Source organism: Aethalodelphis obliquidens, unplaced genomic scaffold (genome assembly GCF_003676395.1).
Source record: "Aethalodelphis obliquidens isolate GAN/ISIS:26980383/991018 unplaced genomic scaffold, ASM367639v1 scaffold6, whole genome shotgun sequence".
Classification (NCBI taxonomy): domain Eukaryota; kingdom Metazoa; phylum Chordata; class Mammalia; order Artiodactyla; family Delphinidae; genus Aethalodelphis; species Aethalodelphis obliquidens.
In genome coordinates, this window is record NW_020837950.1 from 55,743,540 (window position 1) to 55,762,391 (window position 18,852).

Genomic DNA, 18,852 nt, shown 5'->3' on the forward strand with positions numbered 1-18,852 from the left:
CCTAAAGCTTTACTCCTTCCTCTCCCCTGGCAGTTGTTTTGATATGACAGCATTAGAGCTTGTCTGCTACCAAAGAGGATTTAAAGGGGTCTCCGGTGCCAAAGCCCAGGACAAGATCAAAACAGCGATTTAGAAATAACTGTACGCACGATAACGTAATTGAAAGAGAGATGAGTGAGATAGATATACCAGGGACCTCAAAGAGTCAAAATGGTTTAACCCTAGATTATTCTTATTTCCAGAAAAAAGGAGGGCATGCGAGTATGTTGTTCTTGTAAAAAGAAATAAGTTAAAGTTTTCAAACTGTTTGGCCTTAAAATCCAAGGCCAAAAACAAACTATAAACTTAGAGCCATGTCTTTGGACAGATGAGGTAATATTCTCCAAGGACACTGGTTCCTGACAATTTAGTAATTTAGAGGTTCTCTCCTGTCTTTCTCTGTCTCACCCTCCTGTCTCCTGTCTCAGTGTCTCAGGTGACTATTCCCACATCTTGGGTTCCTATCAATTCAGGATTGAATATTTTTACAAAAACTTGAATTTAATTTTTGGTTTGTTCTTTATTCTTATCCATTCTCCCCCTGTCATGTAATTTTTATGTATGTATTAATTTATTTATTCAAGTTTGGGGACAGTTAAAAGGCTGCCAAAATTTCTATTTAAAATAGAAAACAATCACTGGACTGAGAGTAAGAAGATCTGGGTTGGAGAAGTTCTGACCAAATAATTATCAGCTTTCGTTCTTTGAGCAAGTCTCAATCTCTTTGAGTCTCAGTTTCCTCATCTACAAAATGAAGACAATTATTCCCAGGATTGTTATAAGATTAAAAAATCATAGACATGAATGCTCTTTTTAAAGTAAAGAAGGCTCTATTTATTTACAAATACTATAATCCAGCTACCCAACTAGTTGTAAAATTGTATTCAATGGCAAAAGATACAGGTTTTGACTCGCTCTTAAAACAAGATATGAGAAGCAGTTTCAGCATCAGATTATTCTACCTTTATTTACCTAATCTATCAGGTAAAAGGTTAGGTTCCTATTTAATAAGAGACTGACTAGAAACACGGAGGAAAGGCCAAGATGTTGGGTTTTTAAAAACAACCACACAGACAGTAGAAACTCTTAATATTCTTTTTGTTATCCTTGGTATGCCTTATCTGAGGACATCAGTACTGTTTAATAAAAACAAAGCTGGATTAAAACTGATTCAAAGGTGAGTGTGCGCCAGCTTTTTAGGCACTAGATCCAGCAAAGGATTTAAGATGCATGTGCTGAGATCAGAGAGTTGAGGGTTAGGCTCAGTCCCTGCGATGTTCTGCATTATTATTCCTGGATTAAGAGATGATTGAAGAACAGGACAGTCAAAAGGCAGACGATGTGGACTGATCTCACAGTCACTTTTAATAAAGAGTTTATAGCAAATTATGATGAAATAATACAAACATATAAGCCTGCAACAATTAGCGAGATGACTAATCACAAAATACTGACCCAATATGGGTATTCAGACCCACAATTACTTCATTCCTTTCCTCCCCGAAAAGTAAGATGTATAGGTAGGTGTGGCTTTTATTCTTATTAAAAACTTTTTAAGGGAAACATTGAGGAAAGGCTGCAGCTGGTGAGTGTTGGGGGTCAACAGTGTTCAGTGCTCATTACAAGACAGAACCTGCCAAGAGAAAAGATGTTTCCAAACTGCCTCTTTGTGGTCGTTGCTTTGTAAGTGTGAATAAACTTTAAATGTAGAGACATTTTTTCAATTATAGACTGAATCTGGTGGCTGAAGTGTTAATATGGAGGTGTGTATAAATACTTTCATTGTCTGAACTTACTTATTCCTCACTGTGTTTTAAAGGGCTTTAAACTTTTTGGATATTTGGAATATCTTATCATATATGTCTATAATAGCTCTCATTATTCTATTGAAAAATAAAATTTCATCCAAGTTTTTGGGAAATCACTGTTTAAAAAAATCTTAGCACTGAACTAACTTGAAATCTTACCTCTCAAAAATGTCACATTATTAATGGAATAATAAAATAACTGTAGTGTGAATTACTATTAATTACTACTAATTACTATTCATTACTACTAATTTTAAAAGGGATTCTGTAGCTTATTGATTTTTCAGTACTATACCTGCCACATATACTTGGAATATGTGTCAAAATCATAGGTTATATGTCTCTAATACACTTATAACTCAATTTTAATCCCTAATTTTCTTATTAGTCTCCACTTTCTGAGGAAAATGTTTTATTGTTTCCTTTTCCAGACAACTTGTCTCTAAAGTATGTTAAAGACTTTGTCTGTTATACACACACACTTACACACAGACACACACACATACACATCAGATGCAACCAATAGCGTATCTTAGGGCATTTTAACACCCAGGGTTGGATGGCTGGTCAGTGAGACCATAAGAGGAGAGCTGAAGAAAGGAAAAGAGATTTGCCTTCAAGAATTGATTCCATGGCTATATGTAGATTTAATAAAGCAAAGTGATGAACTACTTTGCCTTTTGTGATTGGGGTAGAATCTGTGCAAACAGAGGTTGGGATTGTGGGGAGGCGGGGCAGGTTTACACCAGAACTTACACATATAGTCAGAAATCGATACCCCATTTCACTTTCAAAAATTCTCCTTATTAAAAAAAAAGTCTTTAACCTTCTAGAAGGACAGGTGTGGGGCATTGTTTTTCTATTTATCCTTGCTGGACCTTTGTGTTATTTTCAACTAGAATGTGTTTATTCTCAAAGAAAAGTTGTTTAGGCATGACCTTAAATAATGATTTAAAACTGGAAAACATAATCATTTTCCCCTAAAAGATTCCGTAATAAGTTAACTAATATCAAAACAAACAAACAAACATGTAGCACATAAAAAGCTTACGATTAAAGTCTTGCGGATTTAGACTAAATTAATGATATTTTTGAATCATTATATTTAAAAAAATTCTAAGCAAATTGTGTCCTTGCAAATTAATTTGCCAATTAATTTAAATTAAAAAATTTTAGACATTTCTATCAACTTTCCTTCTAAAATCAAAGAGTTATCACTTTATTTTAAAAGTGTGTGTTTCCGTAAGTCTTTTAATCCGAAACTGAGTCTCAGATTTCTCAGGAGAAAGAGGATATAATAACTTCCTCACTGAGTTCCTGTGAAGATGAAAGAAAACGATGGATGCGGAAGCACCTTGTAAACAGTCAAGGGCTATAATATTATTAGTAAACAGAATCTTTTCCATTCACTCTGTGAAATCCAAAGCACAGAAACAACTTTAACACAGTTAATAACTAACCATACTGAAAACTAATAAAATTTCAAATAAAAATTTCAAAAGGTAAGACAATATACATTTTTATGAGAGCATTAAGAAGGTTAGATAACTTTTTTTAACTCTTAAAATACTGAAATTTCAGAATATAATGGAGTATAATATCTAATTATCGATAACAGAGGACTTATGAAATGTTTGTACAAATAACTAAGAATACCCTTGAAGATAATGGTGGCTAATTTAATTGAGGGTTCTTCCAGCTACCTGTCCACCTCCTTTCAAGACCTCTGGCTCTGTAATGGGTTGTCTCCAAATCTCTTAGAATTCTGATTAAAATATATAGATATATTTTATTTACATAAAATAACTTAAGGCATTCTATACTGGAATAAGTATCATAATTTCCCGTAAAAGTTGATTAGAATGTCATTTTTACTTTGTCTTTTTACGTCATAGAAGCTGTCACCTCTGCCATGTTGTTTTTATTGTTCAATGACCATCTGATACGCTGAGAGTGCCTTTTTCAATAGATATATTGAAAATAATATTAACAAAACATTTTCCTTCTTTATACATAAAAGTAAATATAAATAAAGCATCTGATATTTTCTCCTTTCATCATAATGAGACACCGTGTGTTCTGTAATGAGGGGAAAAGGACACTCTGTTTCAGGGAATTTTGCTTTACAAGACTGACACTATTGGAAGCTGGATAACTACTCAGTATAATTTTGGAGGCAATGGGAAACCTTTACCTCAATTGTTTAAAGAAGTATCCTGTCTCTTTCATTTTAGTTAAAGACATGTTTTTAAATCAAATATTCACTGGACCCAACCTTGCAAAAATAACCTCAAATGTCCTTTCCAATTCCTTGACATTAAGATTCTGTCTTAAATTCACACCAAAGGACAATGAAGGTGACTTCCATGATTTGTGGGACACAATGCAAGATTTCTTTTTCATAAATTAAGAATTTCAAGATGACAACAGCAGACTACTCAACTGAGCACAGGGGTTCCTCCTAACTGCAGCCCATGAAGCTGGCCCTGAGTATAACTTATACTAGAGTATAGGAAACTGAGAATCGATCACCAGAGGAAGAGACCATAGAACAGGTACATACTAAGGGTAGGTTGTCTACAGAAGGAGAGGCTAAGACAGCCCAAGATATACATCATTCCTCTCTAAAATTCTGTCTAAAACTAGCCTCATTTCAATCTGGCTTTATCTAGCCATTAACATCTTTGGAAGATGTTGGCCAATTGCAGCTTACCCTGTTTCCCATCTTGGGGATATTTTCATATTTATAGGGGACACTGAAAAACAAAATTACTTTAAAAATGAAAAATCATCTTTTTTTAGGTGGTGTTTTAGTACCATGAGAGACCATACTGACATTTGGGGCAGGGTCCCAATACCTCTTAGGCCATCTCTCAGGAGACCCATCTGTTGGTTCATCTACTAGTACCTAATCCTGCTACTGCAATTGTTAGAGTGTTAAATTTGCATCTCCTATTTAAGAGGCAGTTTTATTTTTCCATTAAAAAGTAATATATTTTCATAGCAATTTTTTTAAAGAATTTTTTTGATGTGGAACATTTTTAAAGTCTTTATTGAATTTGTTACAATGTTGCTTCTGTTTTGTTTTGGTTTTTTGGCTGTGAGGCATGTGGGATCTTAGCTCCCCCAGTAGGGAACGAACCTGCACCCCCCTGCATTGGAAGGCGAAGTCTTAACCACTGGACTGCCAGGGAAGTCCCTCATAGCAATTTTAGCAAATTTTGAAGGATCAGCCCTAGAACTGAGACTTGGAGAGGCCAAGAGGTAAGTGATTGCTGTCTCTTCTCAGTTGGCCAGGTGTTTTAGCCAGCACTGCTGTTTCTGATCTCTGTCACCACTGTTGGCAACAAATATCTCTTCAATTACAGGATCCAGTTACTTCTGAATCAATCTCTATTTGAAGCTTTTGATAATATCAGTGAATTTTAGTGAATGCTGTAATCTAATATGAAATTACAACATTTACTGAGTGCTATCAACATATGAACAATATTTAGATTTAAATCATGATAGATATACTAGTATTTATTATTTACCTTTAAATGTATTTTAAACAAGATAACTAAGAAGGATCAAGTACATTTATGTTCGTGTGTGTGTATGTGTGTGTGTTTGGTATGACTGATAATTTAATCAGAAACACATTTTATTACTGGAATAAAATGCATAATGTTACACTTGGCAAGGCCTATGGGCTTAGAGTACATATGACCTGAACAAAAGAGAGTAATCAAAGCCATCTCCTAGGTTCACATGCATTGCTAGGGTTTACTTTTCACAGCGATGTGCTATAAATTGTAACCATCTATACTCCAAGAGGCACCTATATTGGAGAAATTAATCCTAAATAAATCAAGCCCTTTTACATTAGATTTTTCCCTTTTAAACATAATATCTCCAAGTAACTACCACAATGTTTATCATTTTGTCAACTGTCTAGATATGGTATTATCTATCTTTGCATATAAACACTTGTTCATAGTTTCTATAACTTTAAAAATAATCATGGTAATTTCAAAAAGGTGTCACACCTCACAGATCTTTCTAATTATGGGTTCAGTTTTTACTAATTATTTTAGAAAATGATAAATTTCAGTCTTATACTTTACTTAGATCTGTGTATATAAGGACATGCCTCAGCGAACAAGATGTACTTATGATAATCTTTTGTTGTTGGTAAAACACCCATTTGAATATAGCCCATATTTTTTGGCTATGTCTTTAGATTGTGGAATATAGGCTCTTTGATCACACAGCTGGAAGAAGAGGGCGTTTACCCTGATTTCATGTTAGGGAGAAGAAACACTAACAGACAAAAATCTTACGTAGTCACCATTTACTTCAGTCGGTCTCCCCTACTTGTGCTATTGTGTGAAATCATTCCAACTAGAAAACAGACACGAGTGCATAACTTGATTTTTTTGTTATTTGGTTATTATATATAAAATCTCCACACTGCAGAGGCAGTGTGTAAGAGTTCCACTCAAATGAACTGATTTTCAATCATGTGTAATCATGTTTTTTGTTGTGTTCCTTCCAAACTCTATATAACCCCGTTACTTCTAAAAATGTTTTTTCTTTTCTCATAACTATATAAAAGGCAGCAAATTCTTTCAAAAGAATAATTTAAAGAGATATTTGATAACCATATGCATTCTGCCACATTTTTCTTTTTCAAAGAAAAGATTCATTTCAGAGTTTTTAACAAGTGAAACTAAAAATAAATACTTCAGAGAGATATATGAAACAGTAAATATATGTCATGTCCAAATTTGCTACAGGAAAAAATTAACAAATGAAAACCAAAAACTATTCACCAACTTACTAAAATAAATCAGTTTCCAAAGGATCCAGAACTTATTGAAGGAGTAATAACATGTAATTTTGGAAGTTTCTATACTTATAAACTTGAGGTCTGCAGACTTTAAAGTTAATTTTAAATCAAATCTAGCTTGATGAGTTCTTTAAAAAATTGACATTGTAACAGGACCCAATATCCAGCTGTTCTGTGGTCAAATCTGATTCTTCATCCCAAAGGGAAAAGTCTGCAGAAACATATTGCTAGTTTGCTTTTATTCCATACTGATCAAATGTTTCACTCTTACTTTTTAAAATGCAAAGCAAGCAATGTCTTTTTTATTTGGGGTGAATTAAAATTATATATTTCACGTGTTCCAAATATCTCAAAAGACTAAAATGTGTGGATTTGTTGGTTTGCAGTTTTTGGTAAAATACCAAAATGAAGGGGAAAGGTGCAGATATAGCATCTTTGGGTTTAAGAAGCGTGTTTAGGAAATAAGCAGCCACGAAACCACCTGCTTCCTATACTGGTTTGGGCATTGGTGGGATATAGAACAGCAAATCTCATGTGTCATCTCAGAAGTGGCAATAGATACATAAGTCTGTACGCACAACCAAACACACACAGATTCACACTAAAAGGGTGCTGGTTTTCCCAGCAATATAATTGAATTTATGGTCAATATACCATTGTGTAATTCAATAAAATATTAGCAATTCTGTTTTTCCATGTCATACTATACGATTCTCTTTTTTTTTCTTTAACCACAATAACAACAGCAGTATTTACTTTTCTTCCTAGGTAGAAATTGACAATGTGGAAACATAACTGTGTATCCTAGGTGTCAATTTGCATTGTAATACAGTGGGAAAATAGAGCAGAATTTAGCCTAAATTCAGGACTTAAATTGCAAAGTATTTTTAAATGGGGTGTTTAAATACTGGAGGACTTTAATTTTAAAAGTCTTCAAGGCACAGACTTGGTGTGACTGACTATTCAACTGTAACTTTTAAAGCTATTGCTTCTGCTAAATGATTGTGAACCAATGGGGAAGAGTAAATTACATTCTTCAGAATAATCGTTCCAAAATAAATATTTAGAGGTATTCGATATCATTTCAAGGTCAAATGAATACTCTGAATGATTCTTGCAGGTTACGCTTGCCTTTGACCCAGTACAGATCATAGGAAATGCCTTCTTTCTGGTGAATGGCTGATGGCAACTGACCCTGGCAAGTTTCATTAATACAAGGCTGCTACTACGGATGCGCTGGTGCCCAAAGCAACGCCTGACAAGAAGACAACGAACAAGTAAGTGTCAGAGAACCCTGCTTGGTTACTAGAATCAACCACATAATCATTGGGAAAACTAAGGAAGAGGGATTAAAATAATTTCAATCAATGCAAATTATGTGGAATCACACTACTCCCACACTATCTGTTAGTTCAGGCACAACCGTTCCATTTCCAATATCTACTCATCCATCATAGCAAAATGCAAAATAAGTTCTGTCCTAACAATGACAACAAAAACACAGTCGGTTTTAAAATAAAAATTCTGACGTCTAGATAGACTGAATAGAAAAATGAACATAGGAAGATAACAGACAGTTTATGCTTTATTTCTACCTTTCCCCCCTTTATTTCAAATAATTTGTCGGAGCTTTACAACACATTTCCCCCACTATCACACAGAGAGCCTGGTCAGTAAATCCAAGTGAGGAAACTAAAATCTGAATCACCAGGCTCATGAAGCCGACTGAAAAAGTTGCTGCATTAAGTTATCTGAAGACTGACCCACTGTGGCTACTTCGAATGTAGCGTTCCCTCAGCATGCCATTATTCTTTACTCTTTAACATTCATACTTCACCACACGGATGTTCAATAAACCCAGGACAAATAAACTGAGGGCGGGGGCTTCCCTCATTCTTACAAGGGTATTTTTCAATTATATATTTTGCTACATTTTAAAGAGATAAAAGCTGTATCTGCAAGTGATTAAAAGATGTTTTATATTCATGGTTTCATTTCTGCTGAAATAAATGCGTAATTTAAACCACACATAATTCATACCAATTTAGGCCCATTACAGAGTTCTAGCTTCTTTTTTTATGATAGCTACTAATTAAAACAGAGTGTTACTGTCACGCTGAGCCTGTGACTTCGACATACAGGTTAATGAATAAAACAGCCTGACATAAAAATGAAAACAATGATACAGACAGAGCTGCAAGCTGTTATGTTCCCAGTGTGTGGTAAAGATTAAGTAGATTTGCTGAAGTTAAGAACTGTGCAGAGAAAAAAACTTGTAATTTCTTTTTTCCTTTTTTTTTTTAAGGAATTAGTGAAGGATTTTTGAGAGAAATCTGAAATAGTATTAATTTCTCTAACTTCTGGGGCCCTCATTCCCAGCTCCCCATCCAAGAATTTAAACTCATCAGAGTCACTTTTAAAGGATAAATGATGGGATAGTTTAATATAATCCTGAATATAGGTTTAGATTGAAAATGGGAATTGGGACCATAATTAATTATGTTGCCAAGTTTTTTGAACTTTAAGGAGACAGATTGAGGCAAATGAGGACATTTATAAGACTGCAACCTTATAAAGTTCATGGGTTAAAACTTTGGTAAAACGACAGTATCTTTTTGACATTGATTAATTCCATGTGCAGCATGAGTGTGAGGAATTAATACCCTTTTGGTGTTTTCACTTTCTGAAACCACTGTAATAAGAGACTGACGTAAAATTAAAACCAAATATAAACATAGTCTTCAGCCAGGGTTACGGCCTTATTATCACTCTTAATAAACGATAATGAGTAATAATAAATACTGATCGCCCTCAGTACCCTCTGCTCTGCACGCATATTTGCTCTCGCATCCATCCATCACGTCTTTCAGGATAATAACACAATTCAATCCCATCAAATCCTCAAAACCGCTCCCTCGGGAGGGATGTTTTATCTCTACTTCTGCAAGCCCGGGGAGGATTTTACTTGTTTGAAGGGGGCGGAGAATGGAGCGGGGTCCTATTTATTTCCATTGATAACTCCCCTGGTTCTCACAGGCGCTCAGGAATCGGGTGGGAGGAAGAGAGGAGGAGGTGCGGAGATTCCCTCCTTCAGAAAAGAAAAAGGGTTCAGGAAACGAGGCAGGAGGAGGAGGGGTGCGGGGGGAAGAGAGGGTAGCGTGTTCGGAGCGATCAGCAACGAAATGAATATATACACATATGTATTTTGCGTGATTTAGCGGGATCGAGGGATGAGGAATAAACATTTACAACCCAACTAAGTTGCTAAAAAGAACTTTGTTAAAAACACACAAACAAACCAACCCAGAAACATTTTCTCAGGTTCATTTCCCGCTCAAGGTCTTGGTGGTTTCAGGGAACTACTTTTACAGAGCAGGAGATGGACAGCGCCCCGAAGGGGACCGGGAGAGGAACCGCGACCTGACCCGAAGGACAGCTCAGCGGCAGCGCCGAGGTGCCCGCGGTGAGCTCCAGGGGCCTTGGCGACCCGCGCGGAGCGGGGGCTGGGGGCTGCGGGGAATTCTCCCGCCTCGACCTCTGGGGGCGGGAGTGTGCAGCGAGGAAGGGGTAGGAAGGGCGCACGAGGAAACGAAACAGCACCCCAAATTCAGCAGTTTGCGAAGTGCCCCCAAAAGAACAGCTGGGACCTAGAGCCAATCGTTCGGATTCCTGAGGGTCGGAGCTGCTCCGCCTTCAGTCCTGAAGGCAGCGCCAGACTCCCTCATAGACGGTGCTACGGCCGGATGCCCTGTCGCTCCAGCTGGGGCGGGAAGGAGCGTCCCCTCGGTGGCCGCTCTGCTTTCCCGGTAAAAGTAGGATCGGGTCCCAGGCCACCCCGCTGAGCTCCAGGAAGTTTCTCTAACGATGCTCGCCTACCACGCAGAGGGCAAACGAGGAGCCAGAGCGGTGGGGGGTCCGCCGGGCGAGGCCGGCGAGATCCCAACGCCCCCGGGGGCTGCGCGGCTCCGGACCGCCCGCCAGGAACCTGCGCCGCCCCGCCGGCGGGCGAGCCCCGCGCGCTGTCCTGACTTCTCGCTTTTCGCCTCACAAGCAGACGCGCCCTGCAAGACCCCACCAACCCCGCAGGCTTTCTCCAGCGGCCGGCGGAGGGCATGAACCAGGGGAGGGAGGCAGCAGCCCTCCCGGCGGGCGGGCAAAGAAAGTGTCCACGCCGAGTCGGGGATAAGGGCTCGGGGGCGGCTCCCCGGACTCCGCCGCCTCCTGGGCACCGGACCCCGTGCCCCCGGCCTATGCACTCTCTGCGTCTCCTCCCAGCACCGCTGGGGCCGCCCAGCCACGAAGCCTGCCTGGAGAACTGAGGGAGACCTGCTCCACGCCCCTCACGCCCTTGGCTCCTCGGGAGCCGGCGCCCTCGCCCTGCTGTGACCGAGAACCTAGCGGGGCCCCACCAAGTGAGGAGACGCGCGCCTCCACCCCCATCCCAGACGAGCCCTCGGGTGCGAACGCTTCTTGCGCCAGGTCTCGGGTGGCGGGCTAAGGCGTCGGACGTCGGGGGTTTTTCTCTCGCAACTTACCTTACAAAAAATGTTTTCCTGCGGGGAAGAGGAAATATCCCTTCCCGAGGTGTGATGGGGCCACGTCCCCGGCTCCGGCCAAGATGCTAAGCACCAGTACTCAGGAACCAAAGGGACTTGGGGGAGGTGGGTGGAGGAGGAAGCGGATAAAGGAGAAAAATGAAATGGGCCGAAGTGTCCCAACTTTGCGGCCGGCGCTGCAAACTTCAAAGGCGGGCGAGGGCTGGCGGCGCGCGGCCGCCGAAGTTGCTGCGAAGTGGCGCGGGGAGAAGCGCAGAACTGGGGGGATCCCGGGGCAGAGCGAGGGAGCGGCGGAAGGTCCTTTTAAAAGGCAGGGAGAGTGCGGGGGCCGGGCGGCGGGAGGATGCTGCAGCTGAGAGGGGAGCCGGCGCGGGCTCCACGGGCGGCCGCTCTGGGCACCGGCTCCAGGCTGGAGCGCCGCGCGGGGAGAGCTGGGCGCACGGGGCGGCGGCGTGTGAGCGGCTCGGTTCGCTCCGCTCTCTCGCGGCTCGGAGCTGGGAGTGTGTGATCTCTCCCGAGTGTCACTGCTGAAGCCCGGAGCCTCTCCCCTCCCGCCCCACCGCTGCCCGCCCGCCCCCTCCCTCTCTGCCCGCTGCCTCCCGCTCCGTTCCTCCCTCCCTCCCGCTGCGCGCCACCGCGCGCGCGCGCGCGTACACACACACGCACACACACACCCTCCCCCCCCTCCCAAACGGACCCTCGCGGGCGGCGTCGCGGGGGGCGTACTCCCCTCCGTACCTCCCAGACAGCCGCGGGGAAGCAGAGGGAGGCCCACCGAGACCCCCTCAAAGCTACGAAACCAAGAGAGACGCATAACGGGACCATCGCCCTGTCTGGGAGACCTGGGCGCACAATAAGGGGGAACTCGGGTTGATTTGAGGGCGGGGTGGGGAGACGAGCTAAATGGAGAGGTTGGAGGCGGAAGCAGAGTGTGCAAACTGTGCATTCCTGTCCCACTTTTCACCCGGCCGCCTGCCTACCACAGCCTTCAGCCGGGGAGCGCTTCCCCCTCTGCGCACTCCGAGCCTCCTCGGGTTTGAAACTCAGCAGCTGTTTTAACAATTGAAAAGCGGCCCTGCAGGACCAGAGAGACTGAGCGGAGTGTGTGAAGCCATTAAGGCTGACTAGGTAATTATGATAAGAAGTTACCTAATTTGCAACCTGGCCTGGGCGCAGGAAAAGGCTGCGGGAGGGCGGGGCGGGACTAAGTGATTTAGTGACCTCACTTTGGCAACTTCGAACCTAGTTTTCGGCTAACCTGGTTTGTAGACCCTTGCACTTTAAGTTCTCAGAATATATAGTTTATTAAGATATAGTGTCAGGAATGAAAGCAGGAAAAATACTTGCCCGCTTCTCGTTGCCACAGAAAAATGAAGACAAGATGAAAATCAACCTTACCGAGGTAATATTCTTGTTAAATACCTGGTCACAGAGGGCAGCCCAATGCAGCTCCTTAAGTTTTGTGGCTCCTGGATGAGAACACTGCAGTAGGTGGATTTATGAAACCGATTTACTCCACAAAATCGCTTTATAAAAGCCTTAGAATTTTTAAGCGCTAAAAGCGACGTTGAGATCACTGTGCAAACGTTTTTAGCAGATGAGACAATGAGGTAGGAAAAAGGGATCTCTGGATCTCTGCTCAGAAGTTCTGTAAGAGTGGCTTCTGCACTTCTGAGGTATGGCCCCAAACAGGTCATTGGAGAACTCATTAGCAAACATTTATTAAGCGCCTGCTGTGTACCATACATGTCTCGGTGCCAAGATTTCAAGGTAAGACATAGTGCTGGGCCTTTAAGAAGTTTATAACCTTGTGGGGAGACAGAGGCATCAATGAAAATGTGATTAGTGCTATAATATGTGTTTGTACCTGTTCCTGTAGGAGCATGGAAAGGGAAGCAGCTAATTCCCCTTTAGAAGTTACTCTTGGTAGAGATTTTAGTGTAGAGTTCTGAAGCATGAGGAAGAGAATGCCAGGCAAACAAGGATGGGGGAGGAAAGGACTTCCACAAACAGAGAGAAGCAAGTGAAAAGGTTAGAAAAGTGTCAAAGTGCACGGTGTGTCCTGGGAACTGGGAGAAGTTAGATGTGGCTGAATTGCCGCTGAAGGAAGCAAGGCCAGGCCACACCACACACTACAGGCCCAGAGAGCCAGAACTTTCTGGAGGTGGTACGTGGTTGGGAAACTATTAAGGGTTTTAAGCAAGGACAGAGTTTAAGGTTTTCAAATGTCATCACATACGAGTTTTGGAAAGTTACCTCTGGAATCATGGTGGAAGACAAATAGATAACAGTGAAGAGGTTATTTCCAGAGGAAAAAGTAGGCCCTAACTAGGGCAGTGAAAGTACCAGTTGGAAGATCGGGACAGCTCTAGAGATATTTAGGAAATAGTAAAGCAGGACCTAGTGGTTGATTGCACATGGAGGGTAATGCAGAGGAGGAGGAGTCTAGACTGCCTCCCAGATCTCTGGCTGGGGCAAGCAGGCAGGGGACTGTGCCATTTGTCAAGAGAAACAATGTATAGAGAGGAGGAATTTTAGGAGGAATGGGATGAGTTCTGTCTTAAACTTGTTGAGTAGGGGGTGCATTTGGGACACCTGAGTGCAGAACCTTGTAAGCAGCCAGAAACAAAGTTTCTGGGAGAGAAGATCCAAGCTGGAGGATCCGTCAGGAATTATCAGCATTCAGATATTTCCTGAAGCCAGGGAGAGGGGGAAGGCAGCCAGGGAGAGAAGACCTAGGATGGAACATGGCAGAACACCAGTGTTCTAGGGCTGGATGGGGAAAGAGGAGCCTTTGAAAGAAACAGATGGAGACCAGAGAGGGAAGAGGAGACCAAGGAGGGAGCGGCATTGATGAAGCCGAGGAAGGAAAGGACTGGTGACCAAGGTGGAAGGCAGCAGGGTGAACAATACAACCAGGCTAAAAAGCAACTGCTACTCTTTTCAGAATGTCTCAGTGATCTTGACCTAAGCAATTGTAGTTTCTGTTGTATGTGGGTAATGGGTCCAGATAATAGCAGGTAGAGAAGGTGAGATCATGGGGACAGAGAACATAGCTCATGTCCCTGGTACTTTGGCCCTGAAGGGAAGGAGAGAGATGATGAGAAAAGCATTTTTGTAGTTGTACTTTTGTTTGTTTTCCTGATTTGATATACCTGGTCTTAATTTCACAGTGCTGAGGGGAAAGCAGGTGGAGAGAGAAAAGCAGAGTAGTCTATGAAGTTCTCTGAGGATCTGTTCCCGCCTCAGTACAGTGGTGGCACCAGTATCTCCCTGCTGAATCTCACAGTGTTGATGGGAGTTCAGATAAACCAGGCATTAAGATAGTGATTTAAAATTGCCATTGGGGAGAAACTGAGTCCAAAAGATGTTAAAGTGACTTATTAAATCAGCCCATTAATGACAGACTGAGGAGTCTATGGGGAAAGTTCTATAAAAACTCTGTGAAAGGTTTTTTTTTGCTTTTTTTTTTTTGCGGTATGCGGGCCTCTCACTGCTGCGGCCTCTCCCGTTGCAGAGCACAGGCTCCGGACGCGCAGGCTCAGCGGCCATGGCTCACGGGCCCAGCCACTCCGCGGCATGTGGGATCCTCCCAGACCGGAGCACGAACCCGTGTCCCCTGCATCGGCAGGCAGACTCTCAACCACTGCGCCACCAGGGAAGCCCCGAAAGGTATTTTTATGAAAGTTCCCCCAAATAGTCCTAATTTTGGACATCAGGATTTGCATATATCAATATAGCTGTCTTCTCAAAAAATGTGTCATTGGTAAAGCCAATGGCATTGTGGGTATTTATATTTATACATGTACGGATCCTCAGTGTGTTTTGAGAGACTTGGGAGATGTACCATATCAGTTAGAACATGCGTTATTTAGTCAGACAGACTTGCATTTAATTCTAAACCCTGAGAATTATTTGCTGTGGGACAAATAGGTTAATCTCACTGAGCTTCAGTGTTGTTTTTTTCCAATATAGAAATGGAACAAATTATAGCTGACTTACAGATGTTTTGTGAGGATTAGGTACTATACTGTATTCAAGTGTTTGGCAGATATTTGATTACTTATATTTCAACTTACTTTTTTAAAATAAATTTATTTCTGGCTGCATTGGGTGTTGCTGCACGCGGGCTTTCTTTAGTTGCAGCATGCGGGGACTACTCTTCGTTGCGGTGTGCGGGCTTCTCATTGCAGCGGCTTCTCTTGTTGTAGAGCACAGGCTCTAGGCACGCAGGCTCAGTAGTTGTGGCTCGTGGGCTCTAGAGTGCAGGCTCAGTAGTTGTGGCGCACGGACTTAACTGCTCCACGGCATGTGGGATCTTCCTGGACCAGGGCTCAAACCCATGTCTCCTGCATTGGCAGGCAGATTCTTAACCACTGTGCCACCATGGAAGCCCTCAATTTACCTTTAAACTATGAAATTCATAAATATTCAGTCAATTGGGAAAAAATTAAAAGTCCAAGACTATTATAAACTTAAGAGTGTAATTTAAGTCTATTTAAGAGAAGTCCTAGTTCAAGCCCTTGTCTTAAGGCAGCAGTCCTCAAAGTGTGGTCCCCAGAACCGTGGAGGGGTGGGGCATGAGACCCTTTCAGGGAGATCTGTAAGGCCAAGGTACTATCATATTAACTCGAAGATGGTAATTTGCCTTTTTTACTGTGTTGACATTTGCGCTAATATCAATAGTACAAAAGCAATAGCGGGTAAAACTGCTAACATCTTAGCATGAATCAAGGCAGTGGCACCAAACCGTACTAGTAGTTATTGTCGTCTCCACTGCTACAAATGTCAGTTTCTCCTAAGAATGCCTTTGATGCAGTAGAAATTATTCATTTCATTAAATTTTAACCCTTGACTTTGTCTTTTTAATATTCTGTATAGCAAAGTGAGAGACACACATAAAGCTTTTCTGCTGCATACAGTGTTTGTCCTGAATTAAGACCCTTGTGTAATTGAGTTGTGAGCTAAACTAGTTGTTGTTTTTTTTCATGAAACATATTTTTCCTTGAAAGAACAACTGACAGACAAGCTATGGTTATTCACAGTTGATGTTTGGCAGACACTTTTTTTCAAAACAAATTAAGTGAGCCTGTCACTTCAAGGTAAACAACTGGCGTTATTTATTTTCAATGAAAAATTTGAGCTTTCAAGGAAAAAAAATATATAGAAATTAGAAAACTTGTATCTGCTACCATGAGCTTGACAGGCTCATAAACATAAACTCTTTTCTAATAGGATTGTGGCCTTTTTAATTAATGTGGTTTTTTGATATTGTACAATGAAATGTCTTGATATTTGGAAGTCTGCTTATGCAGTGCAGCAGTATTTTCCAAATGACCAATAATGTGTGATGTTCTAAAACCATGCATTAGTTACAGATCCATTCAAAGCCCAAGACAGACCAATGAATTTTAATATGAGTATGAAACGTTAACTGATGTCGTTTCACATTCCGTATTGCAATTATAAAGTTTAAGAAACTACCACTTGTTGAGTTTTCGTATAGCACCAAAGAAAAATATCCAGAATTATTTGAAAACGTTATTAAACTGTTATTTCATTTTCCAACTACATATCTGTGTGAAACCGGATATTCCTCATTTGCTTCAAACAAAACAGCATATCGCAACAGATTGAATACAGAAGTGATAGGAGAATCCAGCTGTCTTCTACTAAGCCGAACATTAAAGAGACTTGCAAAAAATATAAAACAATGCCACTTTTCTTACTAGATTATTTTCTTTGGAAAATATACGTTATTTTCAGAAAAACATGATGCAATTTATGCTAACATAGTAGATATGCTATAGTTATTTTAAAATAAATTAAAAAAATTTTCTGTTTTAATTCCTAATATGTTGAATACTGATAGAAATAATCCACATAAACAAAAACTGCTTGGGATCCTCAACGATTCTAAGATCCTCAGTGATTCTTAGTGGTTCTGGAGAACCACTGCTTTATAGAACAGGCCTAATCATGAAAATAGATTGAAAGATCATCAAAGCCTTATCATAGCATTCTGCCTAATGATTGGCCAACACCTCACATGCATTTATTTGTCCAACATATTTCTTATTTTACACAAATATACATAGACCCTTCTATACATATACTTAACTCTATAGAGTGTTGTAGTGGACATTTCTACACTGGGGACTGGAACAAAAGAACTGGTGGAAACCATCATACAAATACAAGTTTGGATAAAACAGTATCACGCCATGCCTGGGCATTCTACTGAATCAGTTTCAGGCATTCTTTTGTTTGTTGGCTCAGTTTTCAATCCCTTCCCTACTCCACCCTCTCTGTGGTAGAGGCTGTTACACAATTCTTGAAGTAGGACTCTAAATTCCCTTCAAAATTAATGATTACCTCTAATCTGATGACTCTTACACACAGAACCAATGTTAAGTGGAAACCTTAAGCCTGAGTTACCCCTCATTCTTCATGAGGGCATTTATTCACTTAATAAATCCTTGTTGAGCACCTACTATATTTCTGGCACTATGCTAGCTGCTGGGAAGAAAAGGATAAGCAGGGCACTTGCTCTCAGGAATCTAGTCTAGTGGAGAATTAGGTAATTACCATGTAATGTAATAAGTGAGTAGTGAGGTGCTGTGCAAATCCATGAGAAATTGGAGTGGAGTGTCAGGGGAAGATTCTTGGGAGAAGTAACATCTAAAATATAGAGACCCAGAGAATGTGTCAGTCATCTTGGGTTAAAGGATGGCGGAGTGGAGTCAATGAGGGTTTGAAGCAAGAGGGAACAGCATAGTCTATGACATATTCAGAAAGTGTTACCAAGAAACCCACTACTATAGGAAATTACCTTAATTTTAAAGGTATAGATAAGATCAACATATTTTTCTTGAGTTTTAGTTTGTGTGAGAACTAGAATGGGATATTTTAAAACCATTATAGTACATTTAAATACATTTAATTTAAATCAGAATTACCATTATCTTACAAAAGAAACACTGGATTAAAAAAAAGATTAAAAATTTTATTAGAAACCTCAAACGCAATTTTGCGTGGCTTTCCAAAGATTAACTTAGTGCATCAAAAAAGAATGTTTTTATTGTTACCTTGTTCAAGGCACTGAACTCAATGCTAAAGAGATAAAAAAAAAATCTAAAGCATAGTGTTTGCCCAGGAAAAGTCTGTAAGATGAGTTCAGACATATTTTCTTTCCTTCCTTTAGGCATTCAATAAATATTTATTGACTGCCTATTGCCTGACTGATCCTGAGGATGTATTATTAAAAAGACAGATGTCACCCCTGCCCTCAGAGAGCATATAGCACAATAGCGACAAGTCAGTTGGCTTTCAAATATTGGTCCCAACATCAGACACCAAGTGATAGTTCCAAGGGAGTAGTAAAAATTGCAGGACGTAACTTTCTCACCATTGGGAAAAGTTTGAATTAAGGGAGAGGAGACTGAGAACATCAAAGCCACAGAAGTGTCATTGGAAGAGGTTCAGAGGAAGGAAATACCAAGATGCATTAAGAGGCAGAAAGTAGACTAGTTTAGCTGGGATGGGTTTGATAATGGAATTAATGGAATTAATATAGAAAAAGAAATCAGGTACGTAGGTTGGGTAGATTGGAGAG

General features: G+C 40.8%; 1 protein-coding gene across 1 annotated transcript in view; it reads right to left on the reverse strand.

Annotated features, from left to right (window-relative positions):
• NDNF (neuron derived neurotrophic factor) overlaps positions 1–11,299 on the reverse strand; it is a 37,657-nt gene extending 26,358 nt beyond the window's left edge. Inside the window, exon 1 of the mRNA XM_027103619.1 lies at positions 11,217–11,299. The gene's annotated coding sequence lies outside the window, so the exon portion shown is untranslated. The remainder of the gene's footprint in view (positions 1–11,216) is intronic.
• Positions 11,300–18,852: the final 7,553 nt, after the last annotated feature.